The sequence below is a fragment of the Telopea speciosissima genome, chromosome 3 (assembly GCF_018873765.1).
Source record: "Telopea speciosissima isolate NSW1024214 ecotype Mountain lineage chromosome 3, Tspe_v1, whole genome shotgun sequence".
Taxonomy (NCBI): domain Eukaryota; kingdom Viridiplantae; phylum Streptophyta; class Magnoliopsida; order Proteales; family Proteaceae; genus Telopea; species Telopea speciosissima.
The window spans coordinates 50,644,718-50,665,794 of NC_057918.1; the positions used below are offsets into that span (position 1 = coordinate 50,644,718).

Here is a 21,077-nt window from a genome sequence, read left to right on the forward strand (position 1 = left end):
TCCAGTTTCAGGGGTGGCTTCCTATGCTGGCGTTCCATGATGAGGTGTTCCCTGTATTGGTGAGGTATTTCTATTGTAACCTCACCTCCGAGGAGCTTGATGATGGTACCCTACGTCTCACGAGCAAGGCTAAGGGTATGGAGTTCTCCTTCACATCCACGGAGTTAGCGGGCATTTTGGGTATCTCAAATGGAGGAGAGATGACTTACTACCCTCCCAAGTCCAAGCCGTACCTACACTTGGGGGTGCGTGAGCGCAACCGCATTTGTGGTTTCTTGAGAGCCGATGGTAAAGGGGACGTGTTTGCGTATCCCAAGTTCCACCCCACTGCTAAGGTAATAACTAAGGTGGTGCAATTCAACATATTACCCATCATTGGTCATCTTCATGAGTGTGGTGTGATGCCTGCTTACATAGTGTACTATCTTCTTACCAATCGCCGGATCAACCTACCCAACAACATCACGCGGAACATGGCCTTCAAGGCCAACAGGCCTAAGGAGAGCAACTTTCGTTATGGGAGGTTACTGACACGTATCCTTTCACACTTTAGAGTGGAGCTCGAGTTGGATGACGTGCGGGGTAAGCTGCCGAGGCGGACTGATATCACCACCATTAAGAAGATGGATTTGGAATTGAATGAAGGGAGCGGGGAAGCCCCGAACTTGGGCTTGGAACGGAGTGGTAGCGAGGAGGACAGTGATGGGGAGGGAGATGATCAAGAGGGAGAATCGGCAGCTAGTGATGATCATTATGGCTACCAAGACGACGTTGACGTTGAGGAGCCCTAGGCTAGTCAGCATACTAGAGGGAGTGGCCATTGTGCTAGTGAGGCTGCCCCTTCCACAGGTCGTGGTCGAGGACAGGCCCGCTTTACAAGTACTCACAATGTCGAGGCTTCTTCTTCCCGTGCGGCTGAGCCTAGTCTAGGTTTCATTGCTAGACATATGACCACTATATTACCTCACGCCTGGATGCGTTCCAGGGCCAGTTGTCAGAGCTCGGGACAATGTGCCGTGACATGCATGGGATGTATTGCGACATGCATGACAGAGTGATCCGTATGGAGCGTCGTACGAGGCGCACCGGTTCTCCCGATAAGCCACCACCGCCAGTGCCATAGTGACGCAGACAGCGGTTCTAGATCCACTTCTTTTTGTTGCCTTTGGCCTTAGACCTTTCAAACAAACAATTTAAAGTTTCTTAGTTTATAATGAAATCTCTTCTTGTCTCTATTTTGATTCCTGACTGTGAGTCTGGGTACCATCCCAGACATAACATTATCTTCCTATTAGTACCTAGTACTTAACTTTATTGCATCACTTCTTTACTTGTCCTAACAGTATTAATGTGTTCTTACAAGCTTTTATTTAACCCTATCATGGAGTAAATCGGATCGGTCGGATCACGAGTTAGCTTAAGGTAGAGCATCGCGCTCTGATACCCATGGGCTAGATATGTAGTGGAAGTGACTGAACTAGATGCAGTTTTAGTGATTGTCCAGCCCAAGGTCTTAAGCTTAAAAATTATGGGGAGAAGCTTAGTTTTATGGTGACTTTTGCTCCTATGGGACGAAAGAGTAATTCTACCACCTATTCATTTGGATCGCTAATTTGGGTTTGTGGGAAATATGTAGTCAGAAGCCCAATTGTGGTAACCTAGGAATGGTAGTAGTAGTGGACAATTAATTCCATGAAACAGATAATGTAAGACCTACTACGAGTAGTGTATGAGGAGGTTATCATAAACAAGTTTTGTGTAAAGAAGTGAGGTCTTCTTTGTTTCCGTGTAAAGAAAAAGAACCCGAACCATTGCTATATTCTTTGATTACTTGCATGGTTCGGCCTTTAGTTTTTTTGGTAATGGACATCGATATACTGATCGCCGACAAAATCTTCTCCGTTCGTTGGGAATCATAGCTGCAATCGATCTGCCACTGGTTCTTCCCTGGTTCGAGATCGACTTTTGCCTTAGTGGTTGTACCGTAGAATTCAAATCGAAGGGAGAAGATTTTGTCGGCAATCAATATGCCAATGTCCATTGTCAAAAAAACTAAAGGTCGACACCCTACAAGTCATCGAAGAATATAGCAATGGTTCGGGAACAGTACCATCTGAACAGTAATATTTACAAATTGGAACTGGGTTGCTTTGTAATTGGGTTATTAAAAATAAGACTATGAGGTTGAGTAGAGAAGGACAAATATTGAAGAGCAAAGAGTTATGGTTGAAGCTGTGAGACGTGACAACGGTGAGAGACCGTGGTGAGAGGATTATGGGCTGAGAGAGCAGATCCTATCCCCCCTTCTTTATCCCCTTCTTCTTCTTCTTCTTATCCTTTTTGTGTTTCTTCCTTCATATGTAATAGAAAAAAAAACAATAAAAGTTTTAGTTATCCAATTGTTCTTGCTTATTATATTGATCATGGCCGCAATCGATCTCTCACTAATTCGTCCTTGGTTCAAGGTCGACTTTTACAATAGCCGGCCTCAAAATTCCCAATGTAGGGAGAAGATTTTGTTGGCGATCAGTATGCCGGTGTTCATTGTCAAAAGAACCAAAGGCCGAAACCCCGCAAGTTATCGAAGAATATAGCAATGGTCCAGGTTTTGTTCTTTACATGGAAACAAAGAAGACCTTACTTCTTTACACAAAACTTATTTATGATAACCTTCTCATACACTACTCATGGTAAGTTTTACATGATCTGTTTCATAGATTTAATTGTTTACTACTACTATCACTACTAGATTACCGCAAAAGAGCTTCTGACTGCATATTTCACAAAAACCCAAATTAGCGATCCAAATGAATAGGTGGTGGAAGTAGTCTTTCGTCCCATAGGAACAAAAGTCACCATATAACTAACCTTTTCCCCATAATTTTTGAAGCTTAAGACCTTGGGATTGACAATCACTAAGACTCCATCTGGTTCAGTCATTTCCACTACATATCTAACACATGGGAACTCAAAGTTACTCACTCTTCTCTTGTACGTAACTGAACTGTTCTAGGCACCAACACCACCATCGAAGAACAGAGAGAAAAAGATGGGTAATTTAACTCACCTAGTTGGGTGACTATATTATTAAGATGGGTATAACTACCCAAAGAGAACACATTCATGTGAGAAGGTGTATACTTTAGACTTTCGAGGTAGTTGAGGTAGTCGTTGGTGGAAATATCGTAAAATAGCCCCAGATCAGAAGTTCTTTTCAGGTCTAAATGGACAAGCCCGTATGAAAATGGGTTTGCTGATTCAAATGTGTTGGAACTGGCATTGGCAATCGAAACCTCTTTATTGTTGACAATAAAGGTTGTCGTCATTATGGCCGACTTGATCACTGTCAGTTACCAATCTTTGTTGATGGACTTGAGGAGCGTGGCTAAGCCACTAGCTTGAGGTGTAGACATGGACATGTTGGAATGTATGTTAAAATCCACCCTTCTCTTGTGACTCTTGAGTCCACTCGGGCTCACAGTTGGAGGCAATGCAACCAATATATCAACACCTGGAGCAGTGACATATGGTTTGATCACATCCGGTCTAACCGTGTTGGGTCCTCTTAAGGATAACCCAGCCTTGACCGGTGTAGGGGAGCCATAAACAGTCCCAAAGAAGGCAATTGAAGTCGTGGGCTTCTTTACAAAGGTGTTATAGTTCTTAATAGCTTTTCATGCTGCAGCTCCCAAAGAAGTTGCAGGCAAGATGTGTGCTTTTGCAAAGAGCTCTTCGCCAACATTTACATGGTTAACCAGAGTCATTCTAACCCCTCCAGCCATCTTCACTTGCATTCCATAATATACACCCTCTTTCATCCCTTGCTCGCAAATAGCAATTTTTCCTTTAACAAGCTTAGGCGAGAGCGAGCCAGTAATAGAGTACTTGGCCCCTCGGTCACCCGCAATATCCTAATAAATAAGCGGTAATTGTTTTATTGGTTTGCCTGGATACAGTGAAGCACCTTTGAAAACTTGTGCATCTCCAAGCTTTACTGTGGTGGGAAAGTTTCTATCAAGGTTACTCGCAACCACCATTATGATCCAAGGTGTAGTGTTGGAGATTGTACATTCGAGAGTGCCTGAATTCCTAGCCGCACATGAAATAAAGACGCCCTTCTTGATGGCTTAGAATGAGGCAATTGCAAGTTCGTCATCATAGTAAGGAACAGGGTAATCCTCATCAAAGCAATTGGACAAAGAAATCACATCTACACCATCATCAATAACCATGTATATGGCAGACACAACATCAAGGACTAAACCACCTTTAGCCCAAAACACCTTGTAAACTACAATTCGTTCAGTGTGTCCCATTCCACCTATTGTACCTTTGGGCATGCCCAACATGCTCGCTCTTGTAACCACATTACCACTTGTGTTGGGGGAACGTGTGTACCATTCCCATTTGAATCCCGAGTAGATTGATACTCCTGTGCCTCGTCGATTCTGCATGAGAATTTTTTGTAATTATCGAAGAATGCCCTAGCTCCTATAAGCTTCTTATTATAGTTTTCTAGTGAGAATTTTTTACCATTCTCACAAATGTCTTTCCAACAAGAGGGCATCGGAGACATGCCATCATCATCGAAGCTGATGTGTTCGGGCCAGATTCCAGAATCAATAATCCTTATTATCACGTTTGAGGCCAAATTGGAAGGGTTCCACAGTCCTTCCCCATTTTTTTGGTCAAGGAACTGAGGTGAGTGTGTGGTTTAAAGGCTTATAATGGCACTCGGATTAGCTGCAAGAAAGCCCAACATTCTCTAGGGATTGGAGTTATTTGATGGACAGCTTTGCCGATAAACCAATGATGGCAGTTTCGTAAACGTAAAGGAGCTCAGGTCTAGCAGTGTCTTTAGCCTCCTCTTCTTGAGTTGAGAGTTCAATGATGGATTTCTCGCAGTTAATCCGAGTGTTATTTTTAGTCTTCAGACCATACACTCACCTCTTCCTTGGCCTAAAAAATGGGGAAGGACTTTGGAACTCTTTTAATTTGGCCTCAGACGTGATAATAGGGATTATCGATTCTGGAATCTGGTCCGAACACATCAGCTTTGATGATGATGGCATGTCTCTCGTGCGCTCTCATTGGAAAGGCTTTTGTGAGAAGGGCCTAAAATTCTCACCAGAAAACTGCAACAAGAAGCTTATAGGTGCAAGGGCATTCTTCGATAATTACAAGAAATTCTATAGCAGAATCGACGAGGTACAGGAGTATTTATTCTCTTTAGATTCAAATGGGCATGAGACACACAATACATCAATCACAAGTGGTAATGTGGTTGCAGGGGCGAGCATGTTGGGCATGACCAAAGGTATGACCAATGGAATGGGACACACTGCATGAATTGCAGTTTACAAGGTGTTTTGGGGTAAAGGTGGTTTAGTCCTTGATGTTGCATCTGCCATAGATATGATTGCTGACGATGGTGTAGACATGATTTCTTTATCCATGGGCTTTAATAGGGATTATCCTATTCCTTACTATGACGACGAAATTGCAATTGCCTCATTCTTTGCCGTCAAGAAGGGCGTCGTTGTCTCATGTGCAGCTGGCAATTCATGCCCTCTTGAATGTATAGTCTTCCACACTGCATAATGGATCATGATGGTGGTTGTGAGTAACCTTGATAGAAACTTTCCCACCACAGTAAAGCTTGGAGATGGACAAAGTTTCAAAGGTGATTCACTTTATTTAGGCAAACCAGCTAAACAATTACCACTTAATTATTGGGATACTACGGGTGGCCGAGGGGCCAAGTACTGTATTAATGGCTCGCTCTCGCCTAAGCTTGTCAAAGGCAGAATCGTTATTTGTGAGCAAGGGATGAAAGAGGGTGTAGAATATGTAGAGCAAGTGAAAATGGCTGAGGGGTTGGAATGATTTTGGTCAATCATGTAGACATGGGCGTAGAGCTCTCTGCAGAAGTACACATCTTGCCTGCAACTTCTTTGGGAGCTGCAGTAGGAAAAGCTATCAAAACTAAATCACCTTTGTAAAGAAGCCCATGGCATTGGTTACCTTCCATGGTACTATTATGGCTCCCATGTACCGATCGTGGCTGGGTTCTCCTCAAGATGGCCCAACACGGTTGGACCGGATGTGATCAAGACAGATATGGATATATTGGCTGAATGGCCTCCAACTATGAGCCCGAGAAGACTCAAGAGCAACAAGAGAAGGGTGGATTTTAACATACTTTCGGGCATGTCCATGTCTTGCCTACAAGTTAGTGTCTTAGTCGCACTCCTTAAGTCCATCCACGAAGATTTGTCACCGACAACGATCAAGTCGACATAATGACGACAACCTATAAGGTAAACAATAAAGGGGCTTCGATTGTCGATGCTAGTTCCAACACATTTGAATCAGCAAACCCATTTTTATACAGGTCCGAGCATATAGACCCAAAAAGAGCATTTTATCTGGAGCTACTTTAAGATCTTTCCACCGATGACTACCTCAACTACCTCGAAAGTCTAAAGTATACACCTTAGATGAATATGTTTTCTTTCAGTAGTTATGTCCATCTCAATAGTGTAGTCACCCAACCAAGTGAGTTGAATTACACTTCTTTTGTTCTCTGCTCTTCGATGGTGGTGTTGGTACCCAGAACAATTCAGTTACATATAAGAGAATAGTGACTAACATTGGGTTCCCAAGGGCTAGATACGTAGTGAAAGTGATTGAACCAGATGAAGCCTCAGTGATTGTCCAGCCCAAGGTCTTAAGCTTAAAAATTATGGGGAGAAGCTTAGTTTTGTGGTCACTTGTGCTCCTATGGGATGAAAGAGTACTTCCACCACCTATTCATTTGGATCGCTAATTTGGGTTTGTAGGAAATATGCAATTAGAAGCCCTATTATTGTAACCTAGTAGTGGACAATTAAATCAGTGAAACAAATAATGTAAAACTTAACACTGGTAGTGTATGAGAAGGTTATCGTAAACTAGTTTTGTGTAAAGAAGTAAGGTCTGCTTTGTTTCCATGTAAAGAAAAAAACCCGAATCATTGCTATATTCTTTGATGACTTGCAGGGTGTCGGCCTTTAGTTTTTTCAACCGCTGACAAATTCTCCTCACTTCACTGGGAATCCTAGCCGCAATCAATCTGTCACTAGTTCTTTCCTGGTTCGAGATCGACTTTTGCTTTAAAGGTCATACCTCAGAATTCCGAGCAAAGGGAGATGATTTTCTTGGTGATCAATATGTCGTTGTCCATTGTAAAAAAAAATTGAAGGCCGACACCCTGCAAGTCATCGAAGAATATAGCAATGGTTCGGGAACAGTACCATCTGAACAGTAACATTTCCAGATTGGAATTGGGTTGCTTTGTAATTGGGTTATTATAAATAAGACTATGAGGTTGAGTAGAGAAGGACAGAAATTGAAGAAAAAAGAGTTATGGTTGAAGCTATGAGACGCGACAACGGTGAGAGACCGTAGGTGAGAGGACTAGGGTGAGAGGATTATGGGCTGAGAGAGCGTGGCTGAGAGAGTTGATCCTGTCCCCCCTTTTATATCCCCTTCTTCTTCTTCTAATCCTTATTGTGTTTCTTCTTTCATATGTAATAGAAAAAAAAGCAATAAAAGTTTTAGTTAATTAGTTTGTTCTTCCTTATTATGTTGATCATTGCCGCAATCGAACTCTCATTGATTCTTCCCTGGTTCGAGGTCGACTTTTGCAATAGCTGGCCTCGGAATTCCCAACGAAGGGAGAAGATTTTGTCGGCAATCGGTATGCCGGTGTCCATTATCGAAAAAGCTAAAGGCCGACACCCTGCAAGTCATCAAAGAATATAGCAATGGTCTGGGTTTTGTTCTTTACGTGGAAACAAAGAAGACCTGACTTCTTTACATAAAACTTGTTAATGATAACCTTCTCATACACTACTTGTGGTAGGTTTTACATTATCTGTTTCACAGATTTAATTGTTTACTACTACTATCACTGCCAGATTACCGCAATAGAGCTTCTGACTGCATAGTTCCCAGAAACCCAAATTAGCGATCCAAATGAATAGGTGGTGGAAGTAATCTTTCGTCCCTTAGGAACAAAATTCACCATATAACTAAGCTTTTCCGCATAATTTTTAAAACTTAAGACTTTGGGTTTGACAATCACTGAGATTCCACATGGTTCAGTCACTTCCACTACATATTTAACACTCAAAGTTAGTTACTATTCTCATTTACGTAACTGAACTATTCTGGGTACCAACACTATCATCGAAGAGTAGAGAGCAAAAGAAGGGTAATTTAACTCACCTAGTTGGGTGACTACATTATTAAGATGGGTATAACTACCCAAAGAGAACACATTCATCTAAGAAGATGTATATATACTTTAGACTTTCGAAATAGTTGAGCTAGTCGTCGGTGGAAATATCGTAAACTAGCCCCGGATCAGATGCTCTTTTAGGGTCTGGCCAAACCTGTATGAAAGTGGGTTTGCCGATTCAAATGTGTTGGAACTGGAATCGACAATCGAAGCCCATTTGTTGTTGACAATATAGGTTATCGTTATTATGGCCGACTTGATCCTGTCGGTGACCAATCTTCGTGGATGGACTCGAGGAGCGTGGCTAAGCCACTAACTTAGGCGAAGACATGGACATGTTGGAATGTATGTTAAAATACACCCATTTGTTGTCACTCTTGAGTCCGTTCGGGCTCACAAGTGGAGGCCATACAGCCAATATATCCACACTTGGAACAGTATTGTTTTGCTTGATTACATCCGGTCTAACCGTGTTGGGTCTTCTTGAGGATAACCTAGCCTTGACCGGTGCAGGGTAGCCATAAACAGTCCACGGAAGGCAATCGATGTCGTGGGATTCTTTACAAAGGTGTTATAGTTCATAATAGCTTTTACTGCTACAGCTACTAAAGAAATTACAAGCAAGATTTGTGCTTTTGCAGAGAGCTTTTCACTAATGTCTTCATGGTTGACCAGAATCATTCCAGCCCCTCTAGCCATCTTTACTTGATCTCCATATTCTACACCTCTTTCATCCTTTGCTTGCAAATGGCGATTTTGCCTTTGACAAGCTTAGGTGAGAGCGAGCCATTAATACAGTAGTTGGCCGCTCGGCCACCCGCAGTATGTATGCCATTAAATAAGCGGTAATTGTTTAGTTGGTTTCCTGAATAAAGTGAAGCACCTTTGAAAACTTGTCCATCTCCAAGCTTTACTGTGGTGGGAAAGTTTCTGTCAAGGTTAATCGCAACCCCCGTCATAATCCATGGTGTAGTGTTGGAGATTGTACATTCGAGAGGGCTTGAATTCCTAGTCTCACATGAGACAAAGACGCCCTTCTTGATGGCATAGAATGAGGGAATTGCAATTTCATCGTCGTAGTAAGGAACAGGGTAATCCCCATCTAAGCTCATGGACAAAGACATCATGTCTACACCATCATCAACAACCGTGTCTATGGTAGATGCAACATCAAGGACTAAGCCACCTTTAGCCCAAAACATCTTGTAAACTATAATTCGTGTAGTGTGACCCATTCCACCTATCATACCATTGGCCATGCCCAACATGCTTGCCTCTGTAACCACATTACTACTTACGATGGAGGCAACATGTGTCCCGTTACCATTTGAATCCCGAGCGGATCGATACTCCTATGCCTCGTCGATTCTGCATTAGAATTTTTCGTAATTATCGTAGAATGCCTTTGCACCAATAAGCTTCTTATTGCAGTTTTCTAGTCAGAATTTTGTACCATTGTCACAAATGCCTCTCCAATGAGATGGCACTAGAGACATGCCAGCATCGTCGAAGCTGATGTGTTCGGCCAGATTGCAGAATCGATAATCCCCATTATCACATCTGAGGCCAAATTGGAAGGGTTCCAAAGTCTTTCCCCTTTTTAGGCCAAGGAACTGAGGTGAGTGTGTGGTCTAGAGACTAATAATGATACTCAGATTAGTTGTGAGAAACCCATCAGCATTCTCTAGGGATTGGAGTTGTTTGATGGATAGCTTTGCCACGAAACCAAAGATGGCAGTTTTGTAAACGTAAAGGAGCTCAGGTCTAGCAGTGTCTTTATCCTCGTCTTCTTGAGCTTAGAGTTCAATGATGGCTTTCTCGCAACTAATCCGAGTGTTATTTCCAGTCTTCACACCACACACTCACCTCAGTTCTTTAGCCTGAAAAATTGGGAAGGACTTTGGAACCTTTTCAATTTGGCCTCAAATGTGATAATATGGATTATGGATTCTGGAATCTAGCCTAAACACATCAACTTCGATGATGCTAGCATGTCTATCGTGTCCTCTCGTTGGAAAGGCATTTGTGAGAAGGGCATAAAATTCTCACCAGAAACTACAATAAGAAGCTTATAGGTGCAAGGGCATTCTTTGATAATTACGAAATATTCTATAGCAGAATCGACGAGGTACAGGAGTATCGATCCGCTCGGGATTCAATTGGGCATGGGACACACGATGCCTCAATCGCAGGTGGTAATATGGTTGCAGGGGCAAGCATGTTGGGCAAGACCAAAGTTGCGACAGGTGGAATGAGACGCACTACACAAATTGCAGATTATAAGGTGTTTTGAGGTAAAGGTGGTTTAGTCCTTGATGTTGCATCTGGCATGTACACGATTGTTGATGATGGTGTAGATGTTATTTCTTACCCATGCCTCTTTCTTTGCGGTCAAGAAGGGTGTCGTCGTCTCATGTGCGGCTGAGAATTGCCCCTTGAATGTACAGTCTTCAACATTGCACCATGGATCATAACGATGGTTGTGAGTAACTTTGATAGAAACTTTCCCACCACAGTAAAGCTTGGAGATGGACAAGTTTTCTAAGGTGCTTCACTTTATTCAGGTAAACCAACTAAACAATTACTGCATAATTATTGGGATACTGCGGGTGGCTGAGGGGCCTAGTACTGTATTAATGACTCACTCTCGCCTAAGCTTGTCAAAGGCAAAATTGTTATTTGCGTGCAAGGCATGAAAGAAGGTGTAGAATATGGAGAGCAAGTGAAGATGGTTGGAGGGGCTCATAAGCGAACAACTCTCTGCAAAAGCACACATCTTGCTTGCAACTTCTTTGGGAGCTGCAGCAGGAAAAGCTATCAAGAACTATATCACCTTTGTAAAGAAGCCCACGGCTTGGATTGCCTTCCATAGAACTGTTTATGGCTCCCCTGCACCGGTCATGGCTGGGTTATCCTCAAGAGGGCCCAACATGGTTAGATCGGATGTGATCAAGCCTGACGTCACTGCGCCAGGTATGGATATATTGGCTGCATGGCCTCCAACAATCCAAGTGTGAGGCCGAGCGGACTCAAGAATGACAATAGAAGAGTGGATTTTAACATACTCTCTGGCATGTCCCTATCCTGGCCTTAAGTTAGTGACTTAGCCGCGCTCCTCAAGTCCATGCATGAAGATTGGTCTCCAACAGCGATCAAGTCGGCCATAATGACGACAACCTATACTATCAACAATAAATGGGCTTCGATTGCCGATGGCAGTTCCAACACATTTGAATCAGCAAACCCATTTTCATACAGGTTTGGCCATATAGACCCAGAAAAAGCATTTGATCTGTGGCTAGTTTACGATATTTCCACTGACAACTACCTCAACTACCTCGAAAGTCTAAACTACCCATCTCAATAGTATAGTCACCTAACCAGGTGAGTTGAATTACACTTCCTTTACTCTCTACTCTTCGATGGTGGTATTGGTACCCAGAACAATTCAGTTACATACAAGAGAACAGTAACAAACGTTGGTTTCCCATGGACTAGATATGTAGTGGAAGTGACTGAACTAGATGGAGTCTCAGTGATTGTCCAGCCTAAGGTCTTAAGCTTAAAAATTATGGGGAGAAGCTTAGTTTTATGGTGACTTTTGCTCCTATGGGATGAAAGAGTACTTCCACCACCTATTCATTTGGATCGCTAATTTAGGTTTGTGGGAAATATGCAGTCATAAGCCCTATTATGGTAACCTAGTAGTGTTAGTATTAGTGGACAATTAATTCTATAAAACAGATAATGTAAGACCTACTACGAGTAGTGTATGAGAAGGTTATCATAAACAAGTTTTGTGTAAAGAAGTAAGGTCTTTTTTGTTTCCATGTAAAGAAAAAAAACTCGAACCATTGCTATATTCTTTGATTACTTACAGGGTTCGGCCATTAGTTTTTTCAATAATGGACATCGACATACTAATCGTCGATAAAATCTTCTCCCTTCGTTGGGAATCTTAGCCGCAATCGATCTACCACTAGTTCTTCCTTGGTTCGAGATTGACTTTTGCCTTAGAGGTTGTACCGCAGAATTCCAATCGAAGGGAGAAGATTTTGTCGGCGATCAATATGCCGATGTCCATTGTCAAAAAAACTAAAGGCCAACACCCTACAAGTCATCGAAAAATATACCAATGGTTCAGGAACAGTACCATCTCAACAGTAACATTTACAGATTGGAACTGGGTTGCTTTGTAATTGGGTTATAATAAATAAGACTATGAGGTTGAGTAGAGAAGGACAAAAATTGAAGAGAAAAGAGTTATGTTTGAAGTTGTGAGACGCGACAACGGTGAGAGACCGTCGGTGAGAGGCGTAGGGTGAGAGGACTATGGCCTGAGAGAGCGTGCCTGAAAGAGCTGATCCTAACCCCCCGTCTATGTCACCTTCTTCTTCTTCTTCTTATCCTTTTTGTGTTTCTTCCTTCATATGTAACAGGAAAAAAAACATTAAAAGTTTCAGTTATCCAGTTTGTTCTTGTTTATTGTGTTGATCATGGCCACAATCGATCTCTCACTGATTCATCCTTGGTTTGAGGACAACTTTTGCAATAGCCGGCCTTAAAATTTCCAATGATGGAAGAAGATTTTATCGGTGATCAGTATGCCGGTATTCATTGCCAAAAAAACCGAATGCCGACACCCCGCAAGTCATCGAAGAATATAGCAATGGTCCGGGTTTTGTTCTTTACATGGAAATAAAGAAGACCTTACTTCTTTACACAAAACTTATTTATGATAACCTTCTCATACACTACTCGTGGTTGGTTTTACATTATCTATTTCACAGATTTAATTGTTTACTCCTACTATTACTGCCAAATTGCCGCAAAAGAGCTTTTGACTGCATATTTCCCTGAAACCCAAATTAGCGATCCAAATGAATAGGTGGTGGAAGTAGTATTTCGTCCCATAGGAACAAAGGTCACCATATAACTAAACTTTTCCCCATAATTTTTGAAGCTTAAGACCTTAGGATTGACAATCACTAAGACTTCATTTGGTTCAGTCACTTCCACTACATATCTAGCACATGGAAACTCAAAGTTAGTCACTATTCTCTTATACGTAACTAAACTGTTCTGGGCACGAACACCACCATCGAAGAGCAGAGAGCAAAAGAAGGGTAATTTAACTCACCTAGTTGGGTGACTATATTATTAAGATGGGTCTGCCCAAAGAGAACACATTCATCCGAGAAGGTGTATACTTTAGACTTTCGAGGTAGGTGAGGTAGTCCTCGGTGGAAATATCATAAATTAGCCCCAGATCAGAAGTTCTTTTCGGGTCTATATGGACAAACCCATATGAAATGGGTTTGTTGATTCAAATGTGTCAGAATTGGCATCGGCAATCGAAGCCCCTTTATTGTTCACAATAAAGGTTGTTGTCATTATGTTCGACTTATCGCTATCGGTGACCAATCTTCGTTGATGGACTTGAGGAGCACGGCTAAGCCACTAACTTGAGGCGTAGACATGGACATTCTGAAATGTATGTTAAAATCCAAATTCTCTTGTCACTTTTAAATCTACTCGGGCTCACAATTGGAGGCCATGCAGCCAATATATCCACACCTAGTGCAATGACATATGGCTTGATCACATCCAGTCTAACCGTATTGGGCCCTCTTGAGGATAACCCAGCTTTGATCGGTGCAAGGGAGCCATAAACAGTCCCATGGAAGGTAATCGAAGTCGTGGGCTTCTTTACAAAGGTGTTATAGTTCTTAATAGCTTTTCATGCTGCAACTCCCAAAGAAGTTGCAGGTAAGATGTACTTTTGCAGAGAGCTCTTCGCCAATGTCTACGTGGTTAACCAGAATCATTCTAGCCCCTCCAACCATCTTCACTTGCTCTCCACATTCTACACCCTCTTTCATCCCTCGCTTGCAAATGGCGATTTTGCCTTTAAGAAGCTTAGGCGAGAGCGAGCCAGTAATACAGTACTTGGCCCCTCGGCTACCCACATTATCCCAATAAATAAGCGATAATTGTTTAGTTGGTTTGCCTAGATAAAGTGAAGCATCTTTGAAAACTTGTGCATCTCCAAGCTTTACTGTGGTGGGAAAGTTTTTATCAAGGTTACTCACAACCACCTTCATGATCCATGGTGTAGTGTTGGAGACTGTACATTCGAGAGGGCCTGAATTCCTAGCCGCAGATGAAACAAAGACGCCCTTCTTGACGGCATAGAATAAGGCAATTGCAATTTCATCGTCGTAGTAAGGAATAGGGTAATCCTCATCAAAGCACTTGGACAAAGAAATCACGTCTACACCATCATCAACAACCATGTATATGGCAGATGCAACATCAAGGGCTAAACCACCTTTAGCCCAAAACACCTTGTAAACTACAATTCATGCAGTGTGTCTCATTCCACCTATCGTACCTATGGGCATGCCCAATATGCTCGCCCTGTAATGACATTACTACTTGCGATTGGGGGAACGTGTGTCCCGTTCCCATTTGAATCCTGAGCGGATAGATACTCCTGTGCCTCGTCGATTCTGCAATAGAATTTTTCGTAATTATCGAAGAATGTCCTTGCACCTACATGCTTCTTATTGCAGTTTTATGGTGAGAATTTTGTACCATTGTCACAGACTCACAAATGCCTTTCCAATGAGAGGGCACGAGAGACATGCCAGCATCATCGAAGCTGATGTGTTCGGGCCAGATTGCAAAATCGATAATCCATATTATCACGTCTGAGGCCAAATTGGAAGGGTTCCAAAGTCTTTCCCCATTATTAGGTCTAGGAACGGAGGTGAGTGTGTGGCCTGGAGACTAATAATGATACTTGGATTAGCTACGAGAAAGCCATCAACATTCTCTAGGGATTGGAGTTGTTTGATGGACAGCTTTGCCGCGAAACCAAAGATGGCAGTTTTGTAAACTTAAAGAAGGTCAGGTCTAGTTGTGTCTTTATCCTCGTCTTCTTAAGCTGAGAGTTCAATGATGGCTTTCTCGCAGCTAATCCGAGTGTTATTTTTAGTCTTCACACCACACACTCATCTCAGTTCTTTGGCCTAAAAAATGGCGAAGGACTTTGGAACCCTTTCAATTTGGCCTCAGACGTGATAATTAGGATTATGGATTCTAGAATCTGGCCTAAACACATCAACTTCAATGATGCTGGCATGTCTATCATGCCCTCTCGTTGGAAAGGCATTTGTGAGAAGGGCATAAAATTCTCACAAGAAAACTGCAATAAAAAGCTTATAGGTGCACGGGCAATCTTCGATAATTACGAAATATTCTGTAGCAGAATCGACGAGGTATAGGAGTGTCGATCCTCTCGAGATTCAAATGGGCACGGGACACACGATGCCTCAATCGCAGGTGGTAATGTGGTTGCCAGGGCGAGCATATTGGGCATGACCAAAGGTACAACAGGTGGAATGGGACACACTGCACAAATTGCAGTTTATAAGGTGTTTTGTGGTAAAGGTGGTTTTGTCCTTGATGTTGCATTTGCCATATACATGATTGTTGATGATGGTGTAGACGTGATTTCTTTCCCATGGGCTTTGATGTGTATTACCATGTTCCTTACTATGACGACGAAATTGCAATTGCCTCATTCTTTACGGTTAAGAAGGGTGTCGTCTCATGTGCGGTTGGAAATTCATGTCCTCTCAAATGTACAGTCTTCAACACTGCTTCATGGATCATGACGGTGGTTGTGCGTTACCTTGATAGAAAATTTCCCACCACATTAAAGCTTGGAGATGGACAAGTTTTCAAAGGTGCTTCACTTTATTTAGGTAAACCAACTAAACAATTACCGCTTAATTATTGGGATACTGCGGGTGGCCGAGGGGCCAAGTACTATATTAATGGCTCACTCTCCCCTAAGCTTGTCAAAGGTAAAATTGTCATTTGCGAGCAAGTGATGAAAGAGGGTGTAGAATATGGAGAGCAAGTGAAGATGGCTGGAGGGGCTGGAATGATTCTGGTCAACCATGAAGACATAAGCTAAGAGCTCTCTGCAAAAGCACACATCTTGCCTGCAACTTCTTTGGGAGCTGCAACAGGAAAAGCTATTAAGAACTATATCACCTGTGTAAAGAAGCCCACGGCTTGGATTGCCTTCCATAGAATTGTTTATGGCTCCCCTGCACCGGTCATGGCTGGGTTATCCTCAAGAGGGCCCAACACGGTTGGACTGGATGTGATCAAGCCAGACGCCACTACGCCAGGTGTGGATATTAACATACTCTCCGGCATGTCCATGTGTGAGGCCGAGCGGACTCAAGAATAACAATAGAGGGGTGGATTTGGACATGTCCTAGCCTCAAGTTAGTGGCTTAGCCGCGCTCCTCAAGTCCATGCATGGAGATTGGTTACCAACAGCGATCAAGTCGGCCATAATGACGATAACCTATACTGTCAACAATAAAGGGGCTTCGATTAACGATGCCAGTTTCAATACATTTGAATCAGCAAACCCATTTGCATATGGGTGCGGCCATATAGACCCGGAAAGAGCATCTGATCCGGGGCTATTTTACGATATTTCCACCCACGACTACCTCAATTGCCTCGAAAATCTAAAGTATACACATTCTCAGATGAATGTGTTCTCTTTGGGTTGTTTTATTCATCTTAATAGTGTAGTCACCCAACTAGGTGAGTTGAATTACCCTTCTTTTTCTTTCTGCTCTTCGATGGTGGTGTTGGTGCCCTAGAACAGTTCAGTTACGTACAAGAAAACAGTGACTAACGTTGGGTTCTCACGGGCTAGATATGTAGTGGAAGTTACTAAACTGGATGGAGTCTCAATGATTGTCCAGCCCATAAAAATTATGGGGAGAAGCTTAGTTGTATGGTGACTTTTACTCCTATGGGACGAAAGACTGCTTCCACCACCTTTCATTTGTATCACTAATTTGGGTTTATGTGAAATATGCAATCAGAAGCCATATTGCGGTAACCTGGTAGTAGTAGTAGTAGTGGACATTTAAATTAGTAAAACAGATAATGTAAAACCTACCACGAGTAGTGTATGGGAAGGTTATCATAAACAAGTTTTGTGTAAATAAGTAAGGTGTTCTTTGTTTCCATGTAAAGAAAAAACCCGAACCATTGCTATATTCTTGGATGACTTGCAGGGTGTTAGCCTTTAGTTTTTTTAACAGTGCACATCGACATACTGATCACCGACAAAATCTTCTCCCTTCACTGGGAATCCTAGCCGCAATCGATCTCTGATTGGTTCTTTCCTGGTTCGAGATCGACTTTTGCCTTAGAGTTCGTACCTCAGAATTCCAAGCGAAGGGAGAAGATTTTGTCTGCGATCAATATGTCGATGTCCATTGTCAAAAAAAAACTAAAGGTCGACACGTTGTAAGTTATCGAAGAATAAAGCAATGTTTTGGGAACAGTACCATGTGAACAATAACTTTTATAGATTGGAACTGGGTTACTTTGTAATTAGGTTATTATAAATAAGACTATGAGGTTGAGCAGAGAAGGACAAATATTGAAGAGAAAAGAGTTATGGTTGAAGCTGTGAGACGCGACAACTATGAGAGACCTTAGATTAGAGGCCTTGGGTGAGAGGATGATGCTCTGAGAGAGCTGATCCTATCCCCCCTTCTATATCCCCTTCTTCTTGTTCTTATCCTTTTTATGTTTCTTCATTTATATGTAATAGAAAAAAAAAAGCAATAAAAGTTTCACTTATTCAGTTTGTTCTTCTTTATTGTGTTGATCATGGCGGCAATCGATCTCTCACTGATTCTTCCCTAGTTCGAGATCGACTTTTGCAATAGCCGGCCTCAAAATTCCCAATGAAGGGAGAAGATTTTGTCGGCGATCTGTATGTCGGTGTCCATTGTTGGAAAAACTAAAGGCCGACACCCTGCAAGTCATCGAAGAATATTGCAATGGACCAGGTTTTGTTCTTTACATGGAAACAAAGAAGACCTTACTTCTTTATACAAAATTTGTTTATGATAACCTTCTCATACACTACTCGTGGTAGGTTTTACATTATCTGTTTCACAGATTTAAGTTTACTACTATTATCACTGTCAGATTACCGCAATACAACTTCTGACTGCATATTTCCCCGAAACTTAAATTAACGATCCAAATGAATAGGTGGTGGAAGTAGTCTTTCGTCCCATAGGAACAGAAGTCACTAGATAACAAAACTTTTCCTCATAATTTTTTAAGCTTAAGACCTTGGGCTTGACATTTACTGAGACTCCATCTGGTTCAGTCACTTCCACTACATATCTGGCACTTGGGAACTCAAAGTTAGTCACTGTTCTCTTGTACGTAACTGAATTGTTCTAGGCACCAACACTACCATCGAAGAGTAGAGAGCAAAAAAAGGGTAATTTAACTCACCTAGTTGGGTGACTATATTATTAAGATGGGTATAACTACCCAAAGAGAACACATTCATTTGAGAAGGTGTATACATTAGACTTTCGAGGTAGTTGTCGGTGGAAATATTGTAAACTAGCCACAGATCAGATGCTTTTTCCGGGTCTATATGGCCAAAACAGAATGAAAATGGGTTTGCTGATTCAAATGTGTTGGAACTAGCATCGGCAGTCGAAGCCCCTTTATTGTTGACAATATAGGTTATTGTCATTATGGCCGACTTAATCATTGTCGATGGCCAATCTTTGTGTATGAACTTGAGGAGCGCAGCTAAGCCACTAACTTGAGGCCAAGACATGGACATGTTGGAATGTATGTTAAAATCCACCCTTCTCGTGTCACTCTGGAGTCCGCTCGGGCCCACCGTTGGAGGCCATGTAACCAATATATGCACACCTGGGCACAGTGACGTCTGGCTTGATCACATCCGATCTTACTGTGTTGGATCCTTTTAAGGATAACCCAGCCTTGACCGATGTAGGGGAGGCATAAACAGTCCCATGGAAGGCAATCGAGCCGTGGGCTTCTTTACAAAGCTGATATTGTTTTTGATAGCTTTTCTTACTGCAGCTCCCAAAGAAGTTGCAAGCAAGATGTGTGCTTTTGCAGAGATCTTTCACTAATGTCTTCATGGTTGACTAGAATCATTTCAGCCCCTCTAGCCATCTTCACTTGCTCTTAATATTCTACACCCTCTTTCATCCCTTGCTCATAAATGGCGATTTTGCTTTTGACAATCTTAGGTGAGAGCGAGCCATTAATACAGTACTTAGCCCCTCGGCCCTCTCAGTATCCCAATAAATAAGCGGTAATTGTTTAGTTGGTTTGCATGAATAAAGTGAAGCACCTTTGAAAACTTTTCATATCCAAACTTTATTGTGGTGGGAAAGTTTCTATCAAAGTTACTCGTAACCACCGTCATATCCATGGTGTAGTGTTGGAGATTGTACATTCGAGAGGGCCTGAATTCCCAGCCGCACATGGGACAATGACGCCCTTCGTGATGGCATAGAATGAGGCAATTGCAATTTTGTCGTCGTAGTAAGGAATAGGGTAATCTCCATCGAAGCCCATGGACAAATAAATCACGTCTACACCATCATCAACAATCGTGTATATGGCAGATGCAACATTAAGGACTAAACCACCTTTACCCCAAAACACCTTGTAAACTGCAATTCGTGCAGTGTATCCCATTCCACCTATCGTACCTTTGGGCATGCACAACATGCTCGCCTCTGCAACCACATTACCACCTGCGATTGAGGCAACATGTGTCTCATTCCCATTTGAATACCGAGTGGATCGATACTCCTGTTCCTCATCGATTCTGCATTAGAATTTTTCATAATTATCGAAGAATGCCCTTGCCCCTATAAACTTCTTATTGCCGTTTTCTAGTGAGAATTTTGTACCATTCTCACAAATGCCTTTCCAACGAGATGGCACCAGAGACATGCCAGCATCATCGAAGCTAATTTGTTCGGGCCAAATTTCATAATCGATATTCCATATTATCACATCTGAGGCCAAATCGGAAGGGTTCCAAAGTCCTTCCCCATTTTTTAGGCCAAGGAACTAAGGTTGGTGTTTGGTCTGAAGACTAATAATGGTACTCGGATTAGCTGTGAGAAAGCCATCAAAATTTTTTAGGGATTGGAGTTGTTTGATGGACAGCTTCGCCGCGAAACCAACGATGGTAGTTTCGTAAACGTAAAGGAGCTCAGGTCTAGCAGTGTCTTTGTCCTTGTCTTCTTGAGCTTAGAGTTCAATGCTGGTTTTCTCGCAGCTAATCCGAGTGTTATTTTCAGTCTTCAGACCACACATTCACCTCAATTCTTTGTCCTAAAATATGGGGAAGGACTTTGGAACCCTTCCAATTTGGCTTCAGACGTGATAATAGGGATTATCGATTCTGCAATCTAGCCCGAACACATCGGCTTCAATGATGCTGGCATGTCTCTCGTGCCCTCTTGTTGGAAAGGCATTTGTGAGAAGGGCACAAAATTCTCACCAGAAAACTGCAATAAGAAGGCTTATAGGTGCAAGGGCATTCTTCAATAATTACAAAAAATTCTAATGTAGAATCGACGAGGTACAGGAGTATCGATCCGTTTTGGATTCAAATGGGCACTGGTCACACGATGCCTCAATTGCAGGTGGAAATATGGTTGCAAGGGCGAGCATGTTGGGCATGGCCAAAGGTACGACAGGTGGAATGGGATACACTGCACAAATTGCAGTTTACATGGTGTTTTGGGGTAAAGGTGGTTTAGTCCTTGATGTTGCATCTACCATATACATGGTTGTTGATGATGGTGTAGACGTGATTTATTTGTCCATGGGCTTTGATGGAGATTACCCTATTCCTTACTGCGATGACGAAATT

At 42.3% G+C, this 21,077-nt stretch overlaps 1 pseudogene; it reads left to right on the forward strand.

The window, feature by feature from the left end:
* The first annotated feature begins 10,747 nt into the window (after positions 1-10,747).
* LOC122655256 lies at positions 10,748-11,378 on the forward strand (annotated as a pseudogene).
* Positions 11,379-21,077: the final 9,699 nt, after the last annotated feature.